Here is a 14,500-nt window from a genome sequence, read left to right as displayed (position 1 = left end):
GAGACCTGAAACGTGTTCCCAAAAATGCTCTGTTTGCACGATTTGATTATTATCATCATATCCAAATACTTTATAAATAATATTCTAAACCTTCTCTGGTGTTTATTGTTTTTAGAAAATATCTAAAATCTTTTAAAAGAAAATATCTTGTAAAATAAAAGTTTGATTTGGCTTTAACGGTTTTATTTATGTATAGGCCTACCTAAACTGTTATAGCTTGCTTTTGCTTGTTTTATATTGGTTTATTTATTTAATGCGATTTTATTATATCCGATAATGTAATTCTTTAAATTATATTTCAATGTGGCTTAGGCTTATCAAGATATGACACTTGTTTTGAGTCTACAAAAGGTAATTTGTAAAGTGCTATGTCTTTCTGTTGTATTCATATGGTGTATTATCTGCAAAATAAATAACAAAAAGAAAGAAGCAGCTAGCAGCATCAACAGAGCTGTGAAGAGAGCGCTCTTTTGCTCGGTCTCTCACACACAACCTTTATGTCTGCTTTGTCTTTAATATGGTGTGTAGATTATTATGCGTTATTAAAACATCAAGGGGGACGCAGCAAAATCACTTATAAATTAAAATTGTATTATTCTATGCAACAGCCTTACATTTAAAACGGAAACATAAGGGCGATTATAAGCAAAAAGACCTCAGCCTATAAGTCTAGATGTTTTCTTTTCCTTTTTTATTTATTTGTTTGGCGCATGTGTGCGATAGGAAAACTAGTGTAATTACGGCAAGCCATCTTTCCCAGACTCGGGGCAAATTCCTTTCACTCCGTCCCGAAGCCCCAGCTGGCCCTCCTGCCATCCACTGCGTAAAACATATGCTGGATAATTTGACGGTTCATTCCGCTGTGGCGATCACAGACTAATAAAGGGACTAAACCGAAAAGAAAATGAATGAAGAATGAATGAATAAATTAATAATAATAAAATAAAAATAAGGTAATAATAAACACAAATGCCGCGTATAGCGGCCTTTTTTTTTTTTTTAGAGATGGTACATTTGAATTGCCTCTTCCCACTTCCCCCACCTCGAAATTGAAAGTTGCAAAGAGAACTCAATAGCAAAGATCATAGCCCATTTACACATCAACACAGTGCAAGTTTAGCGGAAGAATGTCAAATCAGAATCACGCAGATGAAGCACACCAGCTACTACTATGAAACTATTAAAATTGTTTTGTCATAAATTTGCTTATTTGCAGCAGCTTTTTTTCGCGCAACAGAAATGCGGCGTTGGGAAGCCGTCAATGAATAAAAACAGGGTCAATAGTGAAATCGGCTTTTCATTGTATCCCTATTACCTATTTCAGTGCATTGAAGGCCTTTTATGGTGTCATCACGATAGAATAGCCTAAGTTATAAATAATTTAAAGAACAAAGTTATAAAAACTCACATTACATAAATAAACAATTAAAAATATGTTTAGGTTGTCTATTTAATTGCCCTCGTGATGATGTGCTTTATCATTATGTGCGTTTTACTTATAACTAACCTGCTTCAAATGATGGATCTGCGACAGAGAAACTAGGGGTTTTGGGGGACATGCATCACTATATCTTTTTTTTCCCCAAACTGTGCATAGTTCAGCCGCCAGTTACTGTACGTCTTGTTTTGGGAAAGCACCCCATGTCCGCTAGTGCCGCGCGCCTCTTTCTCTGGGCAAAAATGAGTTGATTTTTAAAATAATAAATATATAGATTAATTAAATTTTCAGCAAAAGAGACATTTATTTCATATTTCACTATGCATTTCATCTGATCTTTATAGCTTAATTAAACACATATTGTCAAAACCCACACATAGGCCTATTGTATGAAAATGAAAAGGGCATTTTTTGTTATTATTACACTACTATTTGTTATTTGTTGCCTAGGCTATTTTCACATTTGAGGTGCTTTATTGGCATGACAAGTAACTGTACATTCGTTTTGCCAAAGCAGTGCGCGTCTCACAAACAAGACAGTGCAAAAAGGGCAGTAGTGCAAACAAATATGAAAATAACATAATAAAAAATGATTAATAAAAATAAAAATAGAATAAAAAATAAAAATATAATAATAAAAATAAAAATAGATTTTTGATAACATTAAACAGGATAAAGGAAATAATAGTAGCCTATTATCAAAAGTAAGTCCACATAAAGAGTTCCAGCATTTGTGTGTTGAAGATAGGAGCGGGTATTGTTGGGTGAACACACAGCAGCACACACACTCCCCCAGTAGGATGGGTTCTGTTCGACAGGGACTCAAAGTTGTTTTGTATGTGTTGGATTATCAGGTAGAATTTCTCCCGGATCTCGGAGTATTTAGTGCACTCAGGATATGCAGCTCCGTCTCAATCAGCTGCTGAGGGCACAGCCGCTTCTCCACCGGCAGCCATGTTTTTTTTTTTTTTGTGCCGGCCCGTCTTTACGGCTAGCTGATGCCCGCTGCCCGCTTCTAACATGTTAGAAAATACTGCAAATCAAGCTGTCGGTATCTCCCCGCGGTTGAAATTGTTCGTTGTTCGGAAAAAAAGAAGAATAAATATCAGCGCGCAGTAGTTGCTTTCTAGATTATTTAGGCCTATATTCAGCTGTTTTAATATTGCAATTCTGATAATTAGAGAAAATGTCTGTTTTTATCAACTTGTCTGTCATTTGCTACTTATTTTATTAATTTGTTGATGTTAATATACTACATAGTCTTGTATATGCATCTAAAATCCTTTGGCATTCAAATTTGCTTTGAACTTGAAAGAGAGAAAGAATCGGATTTTACCTGTCAGAGCACATTGCATATGCTTTTTTGAAATAACATTTATTTAACAAATATTTTAGCACATCGAAAGTAATTAAATTACCTGTCTTTTGATTAAAACCTTTATGCAAAAAGATCAGAAAAAAGGCAATATGCGACACATGACATGCATCGCTCTCATGCCACGTTTTGAGGATAAATTCGCTTTTAGGTGCTGCTTTGAATAAAATAAAATTATTAAAAAGCACATTAAAGACTACTTATAAAATAAAACATTCATAAAGGAGTATCTTATGAAAAAACACCAATTGACGGGCTCTGCTTTCGGTTTTAAAAGAATCAAGCAGCTTTAAAAATATAATTTGCTGAAGAGAAATGACAGGGAAAAAAAGATTAAACATATCGGGACTGTCAAAAGAACATTCCTCTTTGATATATTCTTTCGACTCCGACACATCAGCTAAGATTATGAACGACGGAGTGTCTCTCCTGCTTCAGTGGCGTGTCCAGCTGGTTATAAACGAGGAGGCGGAGAGAATGCGCTGCTTAGTTTCGGCTGATATATTTAATTAAAAACTAACACCGAGCTGCTTATAACGCTCAAAAAGTTAAACTCAAATGCACAACCCTTGTTGGTTGCACCTGCGGGATGCACAATGAACCTAACGCGCCATAATTTTAATTCTATATTCGTGAAGAATGAGCCAACCGCATATGCTTAGTCCTGTTGGTCGGGACTCTGCTTTATAACTTATTAGTTTATTACAATAATCACACTTAGCTTTGCCATTTTTCTTCACCACATAGCCACTCAACACATCTTGCGGTCCATCTTTAATGTTTAGATTATTGAAGGTGCTATTGACGTTTTGAGAAAAAAAATAATAGTACTGAAACTAAATTATTAAAAATAAACTTGCGGGACTTCATTTATGTCCTGCGGCAACATTATTTTTATTACACTTAAAGTGATCTGCTTGAGGTAGGTCACGTTTATCAATGGTAAGTTTTAGCCTAAGTTTACATCAATAACATAATGTGCATTGTCCCTTACCATACAAAAAAAAAAGAAAAAAAAAACATTATTATACACCAGTTGCCTGTAGCCTATAAAAAGGCCGCAAATATTTTTAAATGCATTAAAAGGCAAGCACATGTCTTAGCCGTTTGTTCACACTCTGCCTGTATTAACATAAATGCTGTATTTTAATATAGCCAATTTTGATTAATTAGCTTTAACTGACAGCCTTTTCTTCTTTTTCCGCGGTTATGCGGCATTATATTTCACACGCATATGCAAGGTGACTGAATAGGAAATTAAAATACAAAACTTACTGAGCCATTAAGTAAAAAAACAAAACCAAACAACAGTTATACTTTAAAGCAGAACATTGACGTTTTGAAACAAAAAAACGGAACTGAAACTAAACTATTAAAAATAAACCTGCCAGACTTAATTTATGTCCTATTTTCATTATTCATTTATTTTCATTATTCGTTTATTATTATGTACTAGTATAATTGAAACATAAAATGAGATCGTAAATATAATCAACGAAAATGTAAATAAAAACGTAAATTAAAAATATAAATGAACATGTCTAGTCTTAGTTCTATCAAAATAGCCAACACTACATCTCTCTATATTTAGACTAAAAGACTGCTTTATTTATTTATTTATTTATTTATTTATTTATTTAAGACTAATTATTTGCACTGAATGTTTGTACTTTCATTTTAGTTGTCTTTCATTTCTTCAATTCTATTTTCCAAAACGAATCCTCTTTGCACTTAATAAGTTTACAATAAACCAGGTAAAAAAAATTTAAATGTAAGTTGAGGTGATCGCAAGTTCACAACTGTGAGGTGATGTGCTCTACCGGCAGGATAATCTATATTATTTTGCTGTTTTTCATATGCGCACGTTTAAGATTTGAGATTATAACATTGCCATGATAGTCAAAGAAATCAAAACATTATTTTCACCCCAACGCAATTTAGTCGGGCACTGAAGGCTAATAACTTAATTCTTTTTGACTTCTCACCATGTAGTTTTTTCTACAGCATAGTATAGTGTAAGAGCATGTCTATTACCAGAAAAACTAAATTAAAATTATATTTTAATTGAACACATCACATCACATACAGTAAGCTACGCCTACAGAACAGTCTGTTTAGCTCTGTGAAAAGGCAAAGCTGAATATCTGTGGTTAAAGTGCCACCCAGCGGTCAAATGCTACTGGCGCATCAAGTACCGCCGTCGCCGCGGTATGAATGGCGGCACAAGGAACACATTGAAGTAGTAACATCTGTAACATGCACTAAAATACTAACTTTAGAATATAATATTTAGAACAAATCCTCATCATTACTAAAACAATTTAATCAAATATGATATTAAAGATGTGTTTAAATTGGTTCAATTAGTTAGAGACAAGTGACGTCAACCTCAACAATGGGCAGCAGGGGGCGTGAGAGTACCGCGGTACGCCACGAGAGTTTCGCGATACGTATCGCGGTTGGCGTATCGCGATATTTCGGTTCGGTTTTAATATCGTTACACCTCTACACTGTTGCCTCACAGCAAGAACATCACTGGTTCAAATTCTTAACAGGCCAGCTGTTGTTTCTAAGCGGAGTTTACATGTTCTTCCCGTGCTCACATGGGTTTCCTCCGGGTTCTCCGGTTTCTTCCCACATTCCAAAAATGTGTCATAAGTGGATTTATCAATTTAAAAAAAAAGCACAACAGTCAAGATCCTAACCAGCAGTTAATTTCTACCTAGCAATTATAATCTGCATCAGCTCTTAACCAGTACTTAATTTGTGAATTACAAGGTCCTGGAACAGATCGGGGTAATGGATCTGGCATGTTACCCAAAGATGTAGAGGTGTCACGCACGAAAGTTGGGAAGGTTGGGGAGTAACGGAAGAAATTGAAAGTGAACAGCGGATGGGGGGGGAGGAGGGCGGTTGAGAAGAGGGATCGGTAAAATGAGGTGCCGGATCAGATTTCCGAGGTGCTGCATCAAATTAAGCCATGCTCTTAACCAGTGGTCACCAATCTTGTTCCTGGAGGTCCGGTGTCCTCTAGATTTTATCTCCAACCCTAATCAAACACACCTGAACAAGCTAATCAAGGTCTTACTAGGTATACTTGAAACATCCAGGCAGGTGTTGAGGCAAGTTGGAGCTAAACCCTGCAGGGACACCGGCCCTCCAGGATTGACATTGGAAACCCCTGCTCTTAACAACTGGGGGAGACCTGAGCTCAAACTCCCCTCTTGCACTGCAAACGGGAGCCCCGGGTTCAAGGATCTTATGAGCTCAGGGCTCTCTCCCAGGAAAGGATGCCTAACTCACTTTATAATCAATCATCAGCTAAGTATGAACTAATAAAAAAACATATTGTAGGGAGTAGTGAGTTTTCCATCTTAACTTTATGTATTAATGCTAAATAACAAATGATAAATAGTATTACTTACAAAATTGCAATATATACTGTAGATAGAGTAATATTATTCATGACAACACTGTCATCACATGAGGATTATGGGTTAAAAATAACTGCGGCTTAATATACAAATGTAACACAAAGTAATTTAAAAATGTGCATGAGTTATTATTATTTTTTTTTACATATTAATGAAACATTATATATGTTGCATTGATTTACAAACTCTTTATTCATCAACTGACTCAATACACAATAAAAAACAAGATAAAACTACTGTTTAATCTAAAACGGAAAGGTGTCCAAATAAGAGCCAGAGGGGTGAGGGCAAATTGGATGAACAGCTTTTAGTACAACTCCATTTGATTGAATTGAAATTTAATTCCATTAGAAGGACATTTCATCCCAACCTTGAACCTTGTGCGACACAAAAAAAAAAAAAAGGAAAAAAATCAATTTACAAGCTGCGTGTAAGCCAGTTACATAGACCGACTGCAGGAGCCATGGCTTGGATGTCCAGGAATACTCATTATCCTCTTCCTTGGTGAAATTACACAATGTTTCAAAAAGGGTAGCAAAGAACTGAGATGGTTTAGTAGAGTGTTATTTCAGCAAACAAGTAAATACTCTCTTAGATTAGACTGATATAGTTGCATGAATATTTAACCAAGTCTTCTTCACGGAGTCAAATTTATCTGAATATTCAAAGCTAGAAAGCTTGCGAGCGTAATGTGAAATCAATAAATCTCTGCCAAAACAAATGGGTATGACCCGAGGAGACTGAACTTCTAATACTGAGGCTCTCATTTTCTAGATTATAAATAGTTCATAAATCAAAAGAAATGCACCAAGATCAACAAACAAACAAATACACCCCCATCAGAAGCATACCTTTATGATGTTACACGAAATAACTATGATAATGTGCAATAATGACACACAATTTTCCAAATGCATCCCATGACCTCTTCCCTCTGTAATTTACGGCAGCGATCGCTAAATGGACAGGATGATACCAGGGGACTTTCAGAAAGAGTCGGATGGGGGATCAAAGGGGGATGTTCAAGTCAGATGCGACTCCAGTCTCACACACATATATATATGGTTTTAAGCTGCATTCCCTAACAGCACATCTCACATGCAGCCTCTTCATACTCCATTAAAGTGTCAGAGAGCCCTTGAAGTGTCACCTGTACACCATTAGCTGCTTCATCTAATTCATACGGCACTCTGGGGCCATGGCCAAACAATTATGCCAGTGCTAACATTGGTTTTCAGAAGTCGGCGAGGATCATGTTTGAACATCCTCTCTTCTAAGAGGGTAATTTTTGTATTCAGATGCCTAACATGCTTTCAAAAAGCCAGTGCAAGACCTGATGGAACCTCGGGGAGCTTTCAAACAGATTTTCAAAGCCATATTCAGAAATACTTCAAAATATATTTATATTAAAAAAGAGCTCTTTGAAACTAAGTTCTCCAAGAATCAAAAAACATGCTTGTTTGTAACAAATGTAGGTTTCTGTCAAACTATTTTAACAGCAGAGCATAAAATGTGTTGATGTTATGCTGCCCTCTAGTGGACGAATAATTATAGAAATGATTATTCTTATGATAGATCATTTAGGCTTTCATTTTATCGTTATTAATAATGTATCCAGCAATTCCTAAAGGGCTGTGATACTTAGTTTACACATCCAAGTAATGAATAGACAACTTCAAAAATATCAAAGCTCTCTTGGTTAAATTCCTCAAAAGATATTCTATTTGATGCCAAAATTGGAACACTTCGTCACAAGGAATCAATACATGTGTTCTGAGATGTTAATGTATGATGAGTTCTTTGTGGTTGTGTTTGCAGTCCGTTTGCTGTTTTAAATAAAAGTGTGGGGGATTGTGTTGGGACAAGAACTAAACTGGATGCATGTTTGCGGGAGATAAAACAAATCATTTGTGATTGCGAGAGTGCGTGGCTTTACCTCGGATGAAGACATTCGAAGTCTGGGTCTGACTGTGAAGAGTTGTTTACTCGGGAAACTTATTTTGTTGTAGTTTATTCGGCGCCTTCTCTGGAAACAAACATCGTGGGGTAAAGAAAAACAAGAAAATAGCTGGCATAGGTCAAAAGAGCCTCGATTTGAAACCATCCATGATGCAAGCACGTGCTATGTGAACTGACGCATACACGTGAACGGACGCACGCACGTAAGTGTTCCCAACCAATTAACCAAGAAAAAAAAAATTAACCAAGAAATTACATTGTGTGAATATATATATATATATATATATATATATATATATATATATATATATATATATATATATATATATATATATAGTAAATTTGTTGTGCCTTCTATTATTTTCGATTATCAGCATTTTATAAAAAATGTATGTTATTTTATTTAAATTTAATTATGTATAAAAGTAAAACTATATAATAAATATTAGATATTAAAATTATATTCATTCATTCATTTTCTTTTCGCCTTAGCTCCTTTATTAATCCGGGATCGCCACAGCGGAATGAACTGCCAAATTATCCAGCACGTTTTATGTAGTGGATGCCCTTCCAGCTGCATCCCATCTCTGGGAAACATCATTACACACTATTACACTACAGACAATTTTTAGCCTACCCAATTCACCTGTACCACATGTCTTTACACTGTTGGGGAAACCGGAGCACCCGGAGAAAACCCATGTGAATGCAGGGAGAACATGCAAACTCCACACAGAAACGCCAACTGACCCAGCCGAAGCTCAAAGCAGTGACTTTCTTGCTGTAAGGTGACAGCACTACCATTAAAACTATATATATATATATATATATATATATATATATATATATATATATATATATATATATATATATATATATATATATATATATATATGTATATATATGTATGTATATATGTATATATGTGTGTGTGTGTGTGTGTATGTATGTATGTATATATGTATGTATGTATATATGTATGTATGTATATATATATTTATATGTATTTGTGTTTATGTATATATATATACATTTACACGCATACGCATGATACACATGCACACACAAAACACATGTACACATGATACGCTCTATACATATATGACACTCTATACATATACACACATGATACACTCCATACATTATACATAAACACATATACTCACATAATACACTCTATACATATACAAACATCATACATTCTATGCACACGTTACACTCGATACATATACTCACGTGATTCACTCTATACATATATGTATATCTATCTATCTATCTATCTATCTATCTATCTATCTATCTATCTATCTATCTATCTATCTATCTATCTATCTATCTATCTATCTATCTATCTATCTATCTATCTATCTATCTATCTATCTATCTATCTATCTATCTATCTATCTATCTATCTATCTATCTATCTATCTATCTATCTATCTATCAATCTATCTATCTATCTATGATACACTCTATACATATACTCACATGATACACTTCATACATATGCACACATGATACAAACATTATACACATGATACACTCTTGTCAGGGTCTGGCATAGAACCCAGGGCTCTGGTATGAAAGGTGAGTCACGTAATCACTGATCTACTGGAAGTTGATGAACTCAAACCCTCAAAAATTAACATATGCACACATGATGCAAAAATACATATACACATATAATATAATACATATGCACACATAAAACACTCCATACATATACACACATGATACATAAACACATTTACAATAAACTTTTTTACATATGCACACATGATACACTAAACATATACACACACATGATACACTCTATACATATACACTCTTGTCAGGGTCTGGTATAGAACCCTGGTCTCTGGTTTGAAAGGTGTGATACGTAAACACTGAGCTACTGTAAGTTGATGAACACAAACACTCAAACCAGAACATATTTACACATGATACAAATATACTCTCTATACATATGCACACATGATACACTCCATACATATACACACGGTGTTGGGGAGAATACTTTGTAAATTTATTTAGTTACAGAATACAAAATGCCTGCTTTAAAATGTATTTTGTTACGTATTCCGTTACTTTGCTTAATCCTGGTACTGTATTCTAAATACTTGGAATACTTCCCCTTGACAACAGCCTTCAAGTCTATTAAAGAAAAGAAAATCTTCAAAATAGTTTATGTATACCTAGGTAATGTAACAGGTTCTATCCAACATTTTAATTTCTATTATGAAAACTTCTCGAGTTAACGCTGGTGATTGCAGTTGGGAGTGTAGCTTCTGTTTCTATGGTTTCAGCGGCAATATAGTAATACTATTATGGGCCAGACACGCATCACCCGAAGTATTCCAATGGTATTAGGAAAGTAACTGTATTCTAAATACCCTGTTTAAAAATAGTAACTGTAATGGAATACAGTTAGATCCATAGAATGGAATACATAGATTCATATGAAAGGTGAATCACTTAACCATTGAGCTACAGGAAGGTGATGAACTCAATCACTCAAACGATGAACATATACACACATGATACACTCTATACATATACACACATGATACACTCCATACATATGCTCAAATAATACAGTCTATACATATACACATCATACATTTTATACATGTGCACACACAAGATGAATCACTTAACCACTGAGCTACATGAAGTTGATGAACTCAATCACTTAAACGATGAACATACACAATCTATACATATGCACACATAATACATAAACACATACTCACATGATATACATACAGTATCACATACATTCTTTACATATGCACACTCTATATATGCACACGATACACTCTATACATACACACACATCATACACTTCATGCATATGCCCACATGACACACTCCATACAAAAGCACACACATGATACACTCCGTACATATGCCCAAACGATACACTCAATATATAAATATATATACATATGCACATTTAAATTAATAATATCAACAAAAAAAATCATATTGGGGTGGCCACAGGGGTGGCCCGAGTTAACCCTGGGGTGGCCACCCTTGGGAGCGCCCCTGACAAGTAGCAGTGCAATATGGCTGTATATTAGCACTGGTGGGAGGCGTGCCACCAGTGATGATATGCAGCCATATTGCACTACTATGAGAGTGATTTTGAGTTTACACAACAGTATGACGGCATAACCGTGTTTATAAAAAAAAAAAAATCAAACACAGAGAGTCTAAAAAGCCTTTTTTATATTAGGAACTACTTTCTTCCGCCATTCATTCACATCTGCAGCTGACGTCAAAACAGCAGAAGCCGTTACTAATTTACCAACGTCACTTTAGAGCTAGTATTTAAATGATTCTCAAGAGTAATGTGTAAAATGATGACAAACGGCTGATTTTGCTCACACTTTAAGATTATAAGGCTGAATGTGACATGAAATGCCATCCGTCTAAACAGATACAGTGGTAGAGCGAGAATCACACACTTGCCAGACTTGAACTGAGCTCCCATGCATGTGTGCTTACATCTCAAAGGTAAAACAACCACAGAAGTCTTTTTAAAGGGGACATGACATTTATATACAATGCATTTCAAACATTAAGTGACCATTATAATATCAGAGTAATTAACCCTGAAAAAAGCAGTGCAATAACTACCAGTCTGCTGTTGTAATTGCGAGAAGGAAAAAAATAAACCAATGTGGGCATTTCTGCTTTCTTTCTCAATGCACTACAATTACTTATTGTAATGTTATAAATACAGCACTACAACATACAAAAGAGAGAGATCGACTTGGAATATCACTTACCAGTTTAGTAATGATATGATCAGCTGTAGTTATGCTGTTTTAATCTTCTAAGGCACAGGTGTCAAACTCAGTTCCAAAAGGGGCGCAGCTCTGCACAGTTTAGTTTCTAACCCTAATTAAACACACCTGATCAAACTAATTGAGTCCTTCAGGCTTGTTTGAAACCTACAGGTAAGTGTGTTGGAGCAGGGTTGGAACTAAACTGTGCAGGGCTTCGGCCCTCCAGGAATTGAGTTTGACACCCCTGTTCTAAGGGCTTATTATGCGGTCTGTCTCCATCTTGTGGATAGAAAACATCAACCGTCTTGGGTCTTCACAGTATGGCAGGCTAATGGCCGCAGACGAGCTGTCTCTCAAAAATTGTAAATATTTTAAAACAGGCACTATTCTTATAAACAAACTGCTTAGTCACAATCTAAACAACTACACTCTTGACTAAAAAAAAGCCTTAAAAGTACATTATGTTGTTCAACAGCAGTAACATTTGTCAAACTGTAGACCGTCCTCTGCTTGTTGCTGACTGTATGTGGGCGGAGGTGGGCACAAAGGTGAAGAGGCCTATGTGTGCTGCTACTGGCAAAATATTGCATGGCTATCAGCCAATCAGATTCAAGAACCAGACAGAACTGTTCTATAAATATATATTTTTATTTATTTATTTATGTATTACAAATGAGATTTTGAGAAAATGTAGTCACGTCAACAACCCATACGTGTATGTGTACAAACAGTACATGAATAAGCATCTGCTAAATGAATAAAAGTAAATATTTACAGTTTGATAAATATTCAATAAAAAGACCAAATATTGATCAGTTTATGTCTCCAATTTGAGGAGCCATTAGTCTTACACATTAGTAAATGCATGGTTTGAGCTATGCTTTCAAATAACCTCAGTGTACGCGTTTTCCTCAGGGTGAAGTATTTACAATCTGCACAATATGCCTCTTGACCTCATTCTTGCACTCGTAATGATTTACAGCAGCCCACATGTATAAAGTGAGCATTAACCTGTCTTTGGGCATTTTCCGTAAATAATATTTGCTATTCCACTCACCTATTTTTATTTCTCCCAGAACCCTTCCTGAAGTTTAGTTATGTATATGTTTGTTTGTTTACTGTTCTGAAATCTTAGCACCAGGTGGTCTTGATGGTATTTTATCTTATTAAACCTGACGTGACATGACTATATATATATTCACTTCAAATCCATTCAGAAAAACAAAGATTAAAAGCATTAAATTTAATTTAATGGTTTGTTATACTAAAAATGTGATTTACATTAAAAATATCTGCTTTCTATGTGCATATTTAAATATAACATTTAAATGTAACATTGGAAACTATACTTTCAGCGTTATTATTATTTCTACAATTTTAATTTACAGGATTTTTGATGAATAAAGTATACATTTTAAAATAAGAATATCTAAAATTGATTTTTTTGTAACATTATAAATGTTTTTACTGTCACTTTTGGTCTGTTTAAGGAAACCTTTCCTTAATACAAGTGTTTTTAAAGAAAGAAAGCTTAAAACTTTTTTTTTATTATTAGAATGACTTTTGATGTATCATCATTGATGACCAAAATTCAGCTTTGACCATAATAATTGATATTTAAAACATATTCATATATTAAATACTTATTTTATATTGTAATAATATTCCACTATATAAAATGCTAATTTATTATATGAATATATATTCAAATATCAATTATTATGTTTAAAGCTATATATTCTCCAAGCTGTTGCAACTGGCTTGCTTGGTTTAGTACTTGTGGAGCGGTGCTAATTTAAAAACTGAATTAAACTGAACTTCAACTCTGCAAACTAGACGGACACAGTTTCAATTTACTAGAACTTCTATGTTAAGCTGCTTTGACACAATCTAGATTGTAAAAGGGCTATAGAAATAAACAGTAATATTCATTTAATAAATACTTATTTTATATTGTATTGTAATAATATCCCACTTTATAAAATACGTATTTATTATATGAATATATAGTATCAATCATTACATTCAAAGCTACATATTTATATAATAAATATACATATAATATTTTCTATTGTAATAATATTTCACAATATTACCATCTTTATTGTATTCTTGATCAAATAATTGCAGCTTTGGTTTGTATAGCGAACATGAAAAAAACATAACACTAATAATAGTATAATTTTTATTTATAATCTCAAATAATTTTCCAACATCTTTATAAAATCAGCTCTTTAATCACTAAAATATCAACTTTCCCCCACTGGAATACATACAAAAATACTAGAAATCATTCTAAAACTAAACATTTTTGTTCATTTTTTGTTCAAAACTACAATATTATTAACTATTGTTTGTTTTTTTAACAACTAATGCCACACAAAATGCATTAAAACAGAAAATACTCTAGACATTCTTGTCAATCATGATCATAACACAAAAAAGAAAAAACAAAACAGCACCATTTCACCAAACAGACCTCCAATTACTACCTGCAATA

At 34.2% G+C, this 14,500-nt stretch overlaps 1 protein-coding gene across 5 annotated transcripts in view; it reads right to left on the bottom strand.

Annotated features, from left to right (window-relative positions):
* The window catches only part of galntl6 (polypeptide N-acetylgalactosaminyltransferase like 6), a 727,623-nt gene extending 719,274 nt beyond the window's left edge, over nt 1–8,349 (bottom strand). For all 5 annotated transcript variants that reach the window (XM_073948271.1, XM_073948265.1, XM_073948277.1 and 2 more), the window contains exon 1: nt 8,184–8,349. The gene's annotated coding sequence lies outside the window, so the exon portion shown is untranslated. The remainder of the gene's footprint in view (nt 1–8,183) is intronic.
* Between the last annotated feature and the right edge of the window lie 6,151 nt (nt 8,350–14,500).

This window comes from Danio rerio, chromosome 1 (assembly GCF_049306965.1).
Source record: "Danio rerio strain Tuebingen ecotype United States chromosome 1, GRCz12tu, whole genome shotgun sequence".
Taxonomy (NCBI): Eukaryota; Metazoa; Chordata; class Actinopteri; order Cypriniformes; family Danionidae; genus Danio; species Danio rerio.
This window is presented reverse-complemented; position numbering and strand designations above follow the sequence as displayed.